The sequence below is a fragment of the Nomascus leucogenys genome, chromosome 5 (assembly GCF_006542625.1).
Source record: "Nomascus leucogenys isolate Asia chromosome 5, Asia_NLE_v1, whole genome shotgun sequence".
Lineage (NCBI taxonomy): Eukaryota > Metazoa > Chordata > Mammalia > Primates > Hylobatidae > Nomascus > Nomascus leucogenys.
The window spans coordinates 98,418,007-98,431,147 of NC_044385.1; the positions used below are offsets into that span (position 1 = coordinate 98,418,007).

At 39.9% G+C, this 13,141-nt stretch overlaps 1 non-coding gene across 1 annotated transcript; it reads right to left on the minus strand.

The window, feature by feature from the left end:
• Positions 1 to 12,314: 12,314 nt before the first annotated feature.
• LOC115835239 lies at positions 12,315 to 12,421 on the minus strand. The gene has a single exon (XR_004030232.1). It is a non-coding gene; the product is annotated as a U6 spliceosomal RNA (small nuclear RNA).
• Positions 12,422 to 13,141: the final 720 nt, after the last annotated feature.

Consider the following 13,141-nt stretch of genomic DNA (forward strand, 5'->3'; position numbering starts at 1 on the left):
TTTTACCATGTTGGCCAAGCTGGTCTTAAATTCCTGGCCTCAAGTGATCTGCCTGCCTCAGCCTCCCAAAATGCCAAGATTACAGGCGTGAGCCACTGCGTCTGGCCTAAATTTCTTGATGGTAATAATGTTCTTATTTACAGATGTAGTGAACATATTAATGAACACCTACTGTGAGCCATTATTATTTTTATTCATATTAACATCACACAATAAAATCACACAACTAGTCATCCTGGTGGAGCCAGGGCTATTATCTAGGCAGTTTGACTCCAGAAACCTGGCTCCAAACCACTACCTTATGCTGCCCTCACATGTGTGGAAAAATAATGGGCACTCAACAAGTTCTTGTTGAATAAGTGAAATTTAACCCAGGCAAGGGTTAGTATTTCTGAGATAAACACTTTCTCAGAAGACCACACAAGTGTTTAAGAGGTCACGAGAAATGACTGGCTAACCATAAAAAAAAAAAAAAAAAAAAAAGAACACACAACAGAACCCCAAACTGAGACTCCAAGTTAGAAGGCTCGTCGAGCGTACCAGTTTTCATGCACCTGGTTGGCTAAGAGGGAAATCTCAGATGATGAATGGAGGGGAACACACAAAAAAAGTGGGATCCAAAGCAATGGGCAGTTTTCCACATCATTATAGCCGTATTTTGTAACAATTTCTTTGGCAACTGACAGCAGGCATTTAAATCAACTATTTCCTCCTCAGAATTCCTCTCCAAAGAATAATAATGGCCTCTGCAGCTCTGAAGGAAATGTAGCCCCTACTCGGATACAATCTTATCTGGGAAATTGCCGTGGTATTCGTCACAGCTGTCACTGCACTGAGCCCGTTAAAGATGTGCTGAGTGTAGATCCACAGGGTCCTGTGCTCGGAGGAGCCCTGCTACACATTCTTCCCAGGTTTCAGCAGAAAGACAAAAACCACTCAGTGTGCTGGGGGCAGAGTCTCCTCAGAGCTGGGTCAGCACGAGAGAGCCATTCATACAGTCCTAAAGAAGTTACTCTATGGCTCAGGTTATAGATATAGAAAGACACTTGCAGTGACACCATTGAGATGGGCAGAACACAAGAAAGAATTTATGCAAAAAGCCCAGATTTTTATTTCTTTATTTGGAGAGCAAAAGGAGAGCTGAAGACCTGAAACACTGGGGTGAGGGCGTCAGCCTTGAGACTGCACCGGAGTTCTTTTCGGTTTGTTTTAGTTGAATAGTGAGCTGCTGCAACCTCCATTCTTTACAGTAAAAAGCTGAAAGTCTAATCCTTGATGATACGTCATTTAAGAAACTGGAGCACAGACTGACCGGGGTCCCACATTTAGCATCCAGTAGGACCTGAGGTGCCGGAAATAAGACCAGTAGGACTTTCTAAAATTTGGTTCTGCAAGGAAATAATGCTCCTGCAATCCAATGTAATGTTTCTTTATACAGAGTACCACAGATCAGATTCTCTTTCATTCTAATATTTATATTTGTTTTTAACCCACAGTTGCCTTTACAAAGAAACAGGCATGAAAAATAGCCTTCCACTCAATATGCCAAGGAAGATAATTTACTCAGAAATTACATTGTCCTGGAAACTAATTTACTGAGCAGCTTAAATGTGAGCAGCTTATTCCCAGAAAGTTATTGACTCACCTTGACTCTAAATAAGATCAAGTATCTTTGCCATCCACAGCACAGAGTTTTCTAAACCAGAGACCCCAGGACTGTGTATAACTTACTCTCGAAGAAAGCAAGCCACTTGGAAGTCACTACGGATGTGCTTTACATCCACCCTTCTCAGAACACAAGACCCTCCCTAGATCCCTGAGGATTGTGCCCATTCCCAGCACACTCCAGAGTTTTACTTTTTTGTTTTGTTGGTGACGAGGCAGTTAGGCAAAGGTGGGAGAGAAGTGAGCTCAGGTAACACCACCACCATAACTATCATGAAATTTCATCAATTCTTTCACTGCTTTCTATTTACTCACCCCTCCCCGACTCTCTCTATTGTACTTTCATCGTAAGAGAAGAAGCCATGTCTCTGTTCCCACTACCATTCCTGACCTGGAGCGAACATTCAACAAATGTTTGTGGACTGAATGAATGATAGGACTTTACTCCATTTCATCACTTCCCATTTTCCATTCTCTATTTTTCCTCCTTTTTTGCTGATGGTTCACTATTTTTTTGAAAGCCAGTTCTAAGATAAACAGTAGCAAAAGCAATAGCTGAAATAAAGACAAAAGACTTAGTTTCTTTGAACTGGTTTTTATTTTACAATTTGATATTACATTATTAAATTATGTTACTGTTTCCTAACACATTTTCCTTTGTGTAACTCACTTATCACCATTTTGCTCCTTGTAGGTGCATAAAATAATTTTCTCTTTGATTGTAATGAACTAGAGTAAGGGTACGACTGTCTACGCAGCTCTACTCAAGTGCCTAGTAAAGTAGTGTAATCACAGATGTCTCTGAAGAATGACTGTTGATAAATGTCAATGGCACACAAATACAATGGAAAAAAACACATTAGAATTACTGGCATGCTAAGAAAAGCTATATACTGTATTTAACTTTTGTGCTATATTTACCTAGTCTTCACAGTTTTTATCTTCTTTTTTTTAAGAGAACATTTTGAGTTTACAGCGGTGATTTTATCACTTTTTAAACTTATATTATTATCCCTACCTGCAATATATCATAATTAAGTACACTTCATTTGTACCCCCAATTAAATCCATGTGTAACATAAAAAATTATTCTGTATTAATTTTAAGTATATTAAATACTACCTTTTATGTAAAGGTCTGCATTAAAAGAGAGTATAGTAGTATTCTAAAGCCAATGAAACTCCATCATTTATATCTTAATTGAGATGTCTGGACATAGATGTACTTATATAAATACAAACTAATTTAAAGTTTTCTTTTTAATTTTAAGCTTAATATGATTAAATTAGTTATGGAATAATCGGTTGTACTATAATCGTATTCTACTGTTCAGACTGAAATGAAATATACCTCCCTTTATTAAAAAAAAGTCTGCAGAATTGATTAAATAGACGACAATGTAATTTCCATTACAAGTGCTTTTTCTGCCATCTAGTGGAAAAATGAAATCTATGAGGATTCATAATTTATACATTTTAATTCTATTGTCTCAAACTATTTAGGAAAGGCTTATTGGAAATCTCAGAAAAGAAAACCAAATGTTGCATTCTCTCCCTATTTCTGATTTGGTTTGCAGGTAGACCAGCTGTGGATCACCTTGAGCATTCCTCATGTTGCCAAAGAAACTAAATACAGAAAAAGGTAGAGGGAACTCTCTTTTAATTAATTAGTTGGGGGGAGGTGAGTTGTTTATTTTTAAAGACTACCCATTTGCCCAAGCTTTTTCAAGGGCTGCCTTACTCTCTGTTTTTTGCCTGTGGAAGTATTTTTTTTAACCATTTAAATACCAGCTCAAAGGCAATTCCCTTGCAAAAACCTCCCTTGGTTCCTGGTGGAATGAACTCCCATGGCTTGCTAACTCTAACTCCAGTTCCTGTTCAATGATTACACCATGCTGCCAAGTTCTATGTTGTAATTTGGTGAGTCTGTCTCACTTGATTGTGAATATCTTGAAGACAGGGAACCTGTGCTGTTCATCCGTCTAGTCTGTGGTACTATTCCAGGCAATGAATATATGAACACACTTGCTGCATATATCATTTTAAACATGTAGAACTGGAGCCTACTAAAAGCCATTTCTAATATAGGCCAGCCAGCTCTCACATGGGCTATTCTGGGGTGTATACATAGATTTCAGAGCTGGGATTTGACTAAACTTCCTAGCTTGGATTATTGATTCATTTTATCAACCTTTTTCCCCCAGTATGTACTAGGTAATATATGCTGTTGACAATTCCAAGAAGTGGAAAAGCTAGCTGCCATCCTCATATATAAAGGCCCTGTTGGGTGCCTTTCTCTCTGTGTTCCTGGAATGATCTGTTCTTTCTTCTATCATGGTGCTTATTCCTGTACTGCATGTATTGTCTTCATGAACTCCTTGAGGATGAGAAGACTGTCTTATCCATTGGTATTTTCAGCAACGAATATACTGTCTGCATATAGCAGAGGCTCAGTAAATATTTGTTGAATAAAGAATCATGAAAGATACAAAGAATTGCAAAGGATAAAAAAGAAGTATTAGATAGTGTGTTGTCTTAAAGGAGCTTAGACATCATTTAGGGAAATAATTACTTAAATATTCTGACCAGAATGTTCTATAGTTAATAGACATTAAATATATTTTTGTTAAATTAATGAAATGAGAGTCAACTTCTATTTCCAGGAAAAATGCTAAACACTTATGCTCTATCCTCCGGAAGAGCATAATCAAGTGTGAAGCAATAAAAATGTTCACCAATACCTACATTATTCAGCACGTTGTGTTTCCTGCCAATGTGTTAGACATCCCACCATAAACTGGTGTAGTTAGAACTGGCTTCCCAAAGGAGGAAGATCTTTGTCAAGAACAAAGATCTGAAAAGTGTGGAAAAGTCTGAGATTTTACCCTAGTTGTAAGCTGAAAAGTTAGATCGCCACATTTTCATAGATGCTAGCAAAGAAGGAGAGATTCCTGGGTCAGAAACAAAAGACTTTATTACTCACAGCACAGCAAACACCACGAGCTTCATGTTCGCATTTTTTCTCCTTGTCCTCCAAGTCCCATAGGGGTGATAAAACGCAGCCTCCAAGATGTTGCACATGCTGTGAGTTTGTATCACAACAGAGGAACCCCAAGCCAAGGAAACCTCAATTCTCTAAAGGGGACTTTTAGCAAACCTGTCCAATCTTTGTCCTGGAGGGAGCCATTATACTCATTATCCTGGTCAGAAAACAAATCTGCCCTATGCCCTGGTGAAAGACACTATCTCTGTGTTTCAAGGTTGCTTGCTACACAAACATCCTTGAAAAGACAGCCCAGGACAAAAGCTATCAACATCTTCTCAGAAGATGGATAGAAATACAAGAGCTTCATGGAGAACTTTCTCTTGACAGTTTTAATTTGGTTCTCAAAGGCTGAGTTTGATTTGGTCAAGTAATAGGAAAAGAACAGACGTTCCAAGAGGAAGAAGACTTTTTTTTTTTGAGACAGAGTCTCACTCTGTTGCCCAGTTTGGAGTTTAGTGGTGCGCTCTCGGCTCACTGCAACCTCTGTCTCCTGGGTTCAAGCGATTCTTCTGCCTCAGCCTACAGGCATGCACCACCACATCCAGCTAATTTTTTTGTATTTTTAGTATAGACGGAGTTTCACCATGTTGGCCAGGCTGGTCTCGAACTTTTGACCTCAAATGATCCATCTGCCTCAGCCTCCCAAAGTGCTAGGATTACAGGTGTGAGCCACTGCACCCAGCTGGAAGAACTATATGTGCGCATATTTATTTCACAACAGATCTCTTTGGACCTCAATTTCTTCATCGGTAAAACTAGAATATTAATACCTACTTTATAAGGTTGCTATGAAAACTATATGAGGTAATGTGTGTAACATATGTATGGTATCCAGCCCGGTGTCTGGCATGTAGCAGGTGTCAAATTGTTAGTTCTTTTCCATTTCTCCCTGAACATATGGAATGTGACTCTGCAGACTTCCCTGATATCAATAAAAAGGGGGAAATGAGAGGCATTTAACTAGACCTTTCACAAATTTTTTAACTGAGCATCTACTATGTGCCAGGCACCAGTCTAGACACCATGACTGCCCTCTTGAAGCTTATAGTATGCTTCATGGGAGAAATAGAGGAGAGTAGATTTGTCTTGCTTCTATCACATAAACTTGTAGAGGGCACGCCTCCAAAGTTTTATGGCAATCCATGTGATAGAAAGCTAGGGAATTATAAAGACATAGGCAGAGCATTAACCTAGAATAATAACAGTCAACAGTATGCTTTCCCAGATCACACCGAGAAAAAGGATACTAGTAATTGCAGCAGGAAATGTTCATGTGAACATTATTGCTACCAATATGTGATTGTTTAGCCATCCATTCAGTAAATATTTATTATTATGACATGTTGTACTTTGTTGTAGTGAATACTCAATATATCTTTTTTAAGGATGTTGTGCATAGTGATAGGTGCTGGAATTCCCTTGAGGGTGAGCTGGCTCCAGGGATAAGGAATTGATTTTGCACAAGTTGTTGTCAATGTTCATCTTTATATGGATGAAGAGAGTTGTGATAATCTGGGAGATACTGTGAATAAGATGTGTGATTTCAAGATGATTAGAATATTGATTTATGGGATAATCCTAAATTAGACTGTGAATAAGGAAAGTTGTTAAAATTTTTTATTGGTGAAGAAGGTACACAATTATTTGTTTTATTATAGACTATGTTTATGCTTCAAATATTTTATGGAAATAAAATAGCAATTTGTTTTGTTTTGGAGACAGGTTCTTGCTGTGTTGCCCAGGCTGGAGTGCAGTGGCATGATCATAGCTCACTGCACCCTCCAATTCCTAGGCTCAAGCGATCCTTATGCTTCAGTCTCTCGAGTAGCTGAGACTACAGACACACACCACTATGCCCAGCCAATTTTTTTGTACTTTTTGTAGAGATGGATTCTTGCTTTGTTGTGCAGGCTGGTTTGAACTGCTTCAAGCAATCCTCCCATCTTGGCCTCCCAAGTGTTGGGATTACAGGCGTGAGCCACCCCATTCAGCCTGTAATTTTTCTGAGAGAAAATAGTTATAAAGACTATCCCTGCTTTGAGGGTGAGACTTGATCATATGACTGCTGTGTTAAATTAGACGCATTAAAATAGTATATGAAAAGGCAATTCTAGTTGGGTTTTCTGGAAGAACTATGGTAATAGCACCCTTTTCCTACCTTGTTTCCAGCACAGTGCAGACTGAATTCATTATTTGTCTAGAATCTACCTACTGGGCTAGATTGTGAAAAATGCACAGGCTGCCTGACAGCTGAGTGATGGAGGCTAACCAGGAGGGGAAGTGAATAACCTTTGAAATGGGAAGCTGAAGACAAGCTGCAAGCAAAACCAAAGAGAGGAGTGCTTCCTCTATAGTTCCTATTATTCAGGGATCATGAGATGGGCTTTAGTCAATGCTAAGATCTGGCTTCTTGTTAGGTGGCTTAGAGGAGTGATAGGACCAGCAAACAATTCAAAGGACGTCACCCCCCGACCATTGCTCTCCCACCCTCCCCTACCACCCTGTGCTGTCTAGTGGGCTGCATTCCTTCAAGTTAAATGGTGCCTCTGGGACTTGCATCTCTCCAGCATGATGGGGGCTAACCAGAAGTGGAAGTAACGTCTCAGTATGTCTGATCTGCATTTATGAGAAACAAAGCTTGGCACATAGTGCTGAAAGTGGGAGAAGACCTGAGAAATCCCAAGTGAGAAAGCATCTTCTGGCTGCGCATGGTGGCTCACGCCTATAATCCCAGCACTTGGGAGGCCAAGGCAGGCAGATCACCTGAGGTCAGGAGTTCAAGACCAGACTGGCCAACATGCTAAAACTCCATCTCTACTAAAAATACAAAAATTAGCCAGGTGTGGTGGCTCACACCCGTAATCCCAGCTACTTGGGGGGCTGAGGCAGGAGAATCACTTGAACCCAGGAGGCAGAGGTTGCAGTGAGCCAAGATTGTGCCATTGCACTCTAGCCCGGGTGACGGAGTGAGACACTGTATCAAAAAAAAAAAAAAAAATCGCTTGAACCCGGGAGGCAGAGGTTGCAGTGAGCCGAGATTGCGCCACTGCACTCTAGCCTGGGCGACAGAGCAAGACTCCTCTCAAAAAAAAAAAAGCTTCTTCTCTCTCCCACATTAGTTCCCCTGGGGGCTGCCTAGTTAACCACATTTACTGCTAAATCTCAACATAGATTCTCAAACCTTTCCAAAACTGATGAAAGTAACAATGCAGGGATCATCATAATTCATCACAATTATTTGTATCTAAGTCATGCTAATGTCTGCTACATTGAAAGGTCAGGTTAATACCAGTTTTTCCTAAAATCCTAGGGCTCCCAGGGTCTTGCATTTTAACACGAGTGGTAGTTTTGTGAAATTAAAACACTTTTGTCTTTGTTCCATGCAAAACGCCTCCCTCCCTCCCTCTCTCTCATTGTCTTTGAACTTGGCCTTGATTGATAAAATCCATTTCTATTAGGTAAAGCTGGTGAAAGCAGGAATAGAGTTTATCCAGGGCTTAAATTAAATCTTACAGAGCTTTTTCTCTGACTGCCCCTAGCTCCCTACAGTTTTCCATCAGTAGACTTCCAAGGAAGCTTTCATTTAGCCAGCTGTTTGCTCCTATTTTACATGATGGTTCTCGGTGTTCGGCAGGAACAAAGATCATGGATATTCCCATTTGGGTTTATCAGAAGCAACTGAGAACAACGAGCTCTTTTTATGTTGAAAATAGAGATTTAAAATTTATTCATAATCTTTACTTCTTCTCCCAACACATTCTCATCCCCATGGGCTCCTTTCTCTAATTAGCTATGCAAGTCTTGACACTAAAATTTAGCTACATGTTAATCTTTCATTTTTATTAGTATGGTGTCTTTATCTTCCTTCCTATATAAGCGCAGTATATGCTTATATTTAAATACATTATATGTTTCCAAAAATGAGTACATTAAAATGACAACTTATAAAAACATTCAGTCTAATTCTATTGATGAGAAAGAAAAGTACATCTTAAATATGTCACTTCACAACCACTGAGCCACTCCTGAAATGAAGTTACTAGGTAGGTCTAATTTATACAAAAGAAAGTGGAGTTGAACATTTATGAAGCTCCTACTATGTGCCAAGTGGGATGCTATGGATTTTATATCCATCATCTCCATTTAATCTTCACAATGCTGTGAGCTGTTGTGTTGTTATTGCCAGACTTGGAGAGGGTACAACGAGTCCAAGCCTCCTGTCTGACACCAAAGCCTGAGCTGCCTGCTGAATTATATGACAGCCAACAGGAATCTTGGGGATTAGCTAAGATAGTGGTTTTCCAAAGTATGGGATGGGTACGAAATGAGGTGGTACACAGGGACATTGCATTTAAAATGCATTAAATACCACAGTGAAGAAGTTGATTTCAATACTCTTCTAATCCTTCTGGCGACATCTAGAGGAAATGCAGTTCTGTTGTGTTCTGACACTTGCTCATCTGCTTTAGTTTTTTTTTTTTTTTTTTTGAGACGGAGTCTCGCTCTGTCACCCAGGCTGGAGTGCAGTGGCATGATCTCAGATCACTGCAACCTCTGCTTCCCAGGTTCAAGTGATTCTCCTGACTCAGCCTCCCGAGTAGCTAGGATTACAGCTGCGCACCACGATGCCTGGCTAATTTTTTGTATTTTTAGTAGGTGGGGGTTCACCATGTTGGTCAGGCTGGTCTCGCACTCTTGACCTCAGGTGATCCACCCGCCTCGGCCTCCCAAATTGATGGGATTACAGGCGTGAACCACCGTGCCCAGTGCTCATCTGCTTTTCTATAGAAGGAAAAGTAGGTGTTAGAATCATAGTTTTAAAAGACAATACCTAGCAAAGATATAATTCCATATTTAATTTTAATTATTTTTATAGCTATGGGGAAATAATGCTGGTTTTCCACTTAAGTAGTCATGGATATTTTAATTCTCAAAGTACATGCAAAATAAAGGTATTGCTGTTACAATAAAAAGGCAATTTGCTCGTAGGAGAGTAGGTAGATTCACCTCTAAAAAAAAACAGGTGAAACAGTTTTCCACATATGTGAAAGTAAAATTATCTGAACGACCTCTTTGAAGGCTTTTCATATAACTCTCCAAGTGTACATCTGGTGATTTACTGCTTTAGGTAATCGGAGGTCATGGTGTGGACTGCTTCTGACATAACATGCATGCATGTTCACTCAGCTTCTGGGGAGCCATAAGATACCTCAATATTCTGGCCTTTTGGCCAGAACCGCCATCTTCCGAAAATTCGCCAAAATGACAAACACAAAGGGAAAGAAGAGAGGCACCTGATATATGTTCTGCAGGCCTTTTAGAAAACATGGAGTTGTCCCTTTGGCCATGTATATGCGAAATCTACAAGAAAGGTGATATTGTAGACATCAAGGGAATGGTTACTCTTCAGGTGTTACTATGGCGAAACTGGAAGAGTCTACAATGTTATCCAGCAGGCTGCTGGCAGTGTTGTCAACAAACAAGTTAAGGGCAAGATTCTTGCCAAGAGAACTAGGAACACATTAAGTATTCTAAGAGCTGAGACAGCTTCTTGAAACATGTGAAGGAAAATTATCAGAAAAAGAAGCCAAAGCGAAAGGTACCTGGGTGCAACTGAAGCACCAGCGTGCTCCACCCAGAGGAGCACACTTTGTGAGAACCAATGGGAAGGAGTCTGAGCTGCTGGAGCCTATTCCCTACGAATTCATGGCACAATAGGTGTTAAAATAAAAGACCTCTGGAGTGTTAAAAAAAAAATTCTGCCCTATTCTAATGGACAGGGTCACTTAACAGATTTCCTGAGACTGCTATTTAGGGCTGTCACATGCACCATCTTTATTTATTTATTTTTTTTAATTACACTTAAAGTTCTAGGGTACATGTGCACAACGTGCAGGTTTGTTACATATGTATCCATGTGCCATGTTGGTGTGCTGCACCCATTAACTCGTCATTTACATTAAGTATATCTCCTAATGCTTTCCCTACGCCCTCCCCCCACCCCACGACAGGCCCCGGTGTGTGATGTTCCCCGTCCTGTGTCCAAGTGTTCTCATTGTTCAGTTCCCACCTATGAGTGAGAACGTGTGGTGTTTGGTTTTTTGTCCCTGTGATAGTTTGCTGAGAATGATGGTTTCCAGCTTCATCCATGTCCCTACATGGACCTGAACTCATCCTTTTTAATGGCTGCATAATATTCCATGGTGTCTATGTGCCACATTTTCTTAATCCAGTCTATCATTGAGGGACATTTGGGTTGGTTCCAAGTCTTTGCTGTTGTGAAGTGCCACGACAAACATATGTGTGCATGCGTCTTTATAGCAGCATGATTTATAATCCTTTGGGTATATACCCCATAATGGGATGGCTGGGTCAAATGTATTTCTAGTTCTAGATCCTTGAGGAATTGCCACACTGTCTTCCACAATGGTTGAAGTGGTTTACAGTCCCACCAACAGTGTAAAAGTGTTCCTATTTCTCCACATCCTCTCCAGCACCCGTTGTTTCCTGACTTTTGAATGATCGCCATTCTAACTGGTGTGAGATGGTATCTCACTGTGGTTTTGATTTGCATTTGTCTGATGGCCAGTGATGATGAGCATTTTTTCATGTGTCTTTTGGCTGCATAAATGTCTTCTTTTGAGAAGCGTCTGTTCATATCCTTCGTCCACTTTTTGATGGTGTTGTTTGTTTTTTTCTTGTAAATTTATTTGAGTTCTTTGTAGATTCCGGATATTAGCCCTTTGTCAGATGAGTAGGTTGCAATAATTTTCTCCCATTCTGTAGGTTGCCTGTTCACTCTGATGGTAGTTTCTTTTGCTGTGCAGAAGCTCTTTAGTTTAATTAGATCCCATTTGTCAATTTTGGCTTTTGTTGCCATTGCTTTTGGTGTTTTAGACATAAAAGTCCTTGCCCATGCCTATGTCCTGAATGGTATTGCCTAGGTTTTCTTCTAAGGCTTTTATGATTTTAGGTCTAACATTTAAGTCTTTAATCCATCTTGAATTAATTTTTGTATAAGATGTAAGGAAGGGATCCAGTTTCAGCTTTCTACATATGGCTAGCCAGTTTTCCCAGCACCATTTATTAAATAGGGAATCCTTTCCCCATTTCTTGTTTTTGTCAGGTTGTCAAAGATCAGATGGTTGTAGATGTGTGGTATTATTTCTGAGGGCTCTGTTCTGTTCCATTGGTCTATATCTCTGTTTTGGTACCAGTACCATGCTGTTTTGGTTACTGTAGCCTTGTAGTATAGTTTGAAGTCAGGTAGCATGATGCCTCCAGCTTTGTTCTTTTGGCTTAGGATTGTCTTGGCAATGTGGGCTCTTTTTTGGTTCCATATGAACTTTAAGATAGTTTTTTCCAATTCTGTGAAGAAAGTCATTGGTAGCTTGATGGGGATGGCATTGAATCTATAAATTACCTTGGGCAGTATGGCCATTTTCACGATATTGATTCTTCCTATCCCTGAGCATGGAATGTTCTTCCATTTCTTTGTGTCCTCTTTTATTTCGTTGAGCAGTGGTTTGTAGTTCTCCTTGAAGAGGTCCTTCACATCCCTTGTAAGTTGGATTCCTAGGTATTTTATTCTCTTTGAAGCAATTAAAAATATGGAACGCTTCACAAATTTGCATGTCATCCTTGTGCGGGGGCCATGCTAATCTTCTCTGTATCGTTCCAATTTTAGTATATGTGCTGCTGAAGCGAGCACCACATGCACCATCTTTTTTACAACATTTATAATTCTACAGTCTGGTATATATGAGCCCAACAGTGAATTTCATAAAAGAGAGATCTTTCTGTTGTTAGAACTGGGTTTCTCAAGTATAGCACCTCTGGAAAGGGAATGACTTTAACCTGTTATTTACATTGTTGTAATTAAAAAGCAGTAATATAGATCTGCTGAGATGCTACAAAACTTCACCAGCCTACCATCATCAATGGTATATTCCCTAAGAATGGGACAACCCTGGGAAAGAGAAGCATCTGTCACTAGTCTTCTATTAAATTCTCAGCATCTACATCCAGAGCTTCAACTACCACTTTGGCCATCTGATTTTCAATCTCCTTCATCTCCTTCTCCAGTTGTGCCTCTTCATCCCATGAGATGATGTATAGTAACAGGCACTAAGGTGTGTGGGCTCCAGACTCAATTTACCAGGGTTCAAATCCTGGCTCTACCACTTCTGAGATTTAAGTTCTATACCACTTTGTGCCTCAGCTTCCTGACCTATAATAGGATGATGCTATCTATCTCTTGTGGTTGCTGTAAGCCTAAAGGTTAAACAATTTGATCTATTAAAAGCACCAAAACCAGTGCCTTGCATGCAGCAAGTTCTCAATGTTAGTTATTTTCAACTGCATGGTACATATTGTTTCCTGGATGCCCAGTCTATCCATTCATTCAGCCAACATGTATTTATTGAGCATT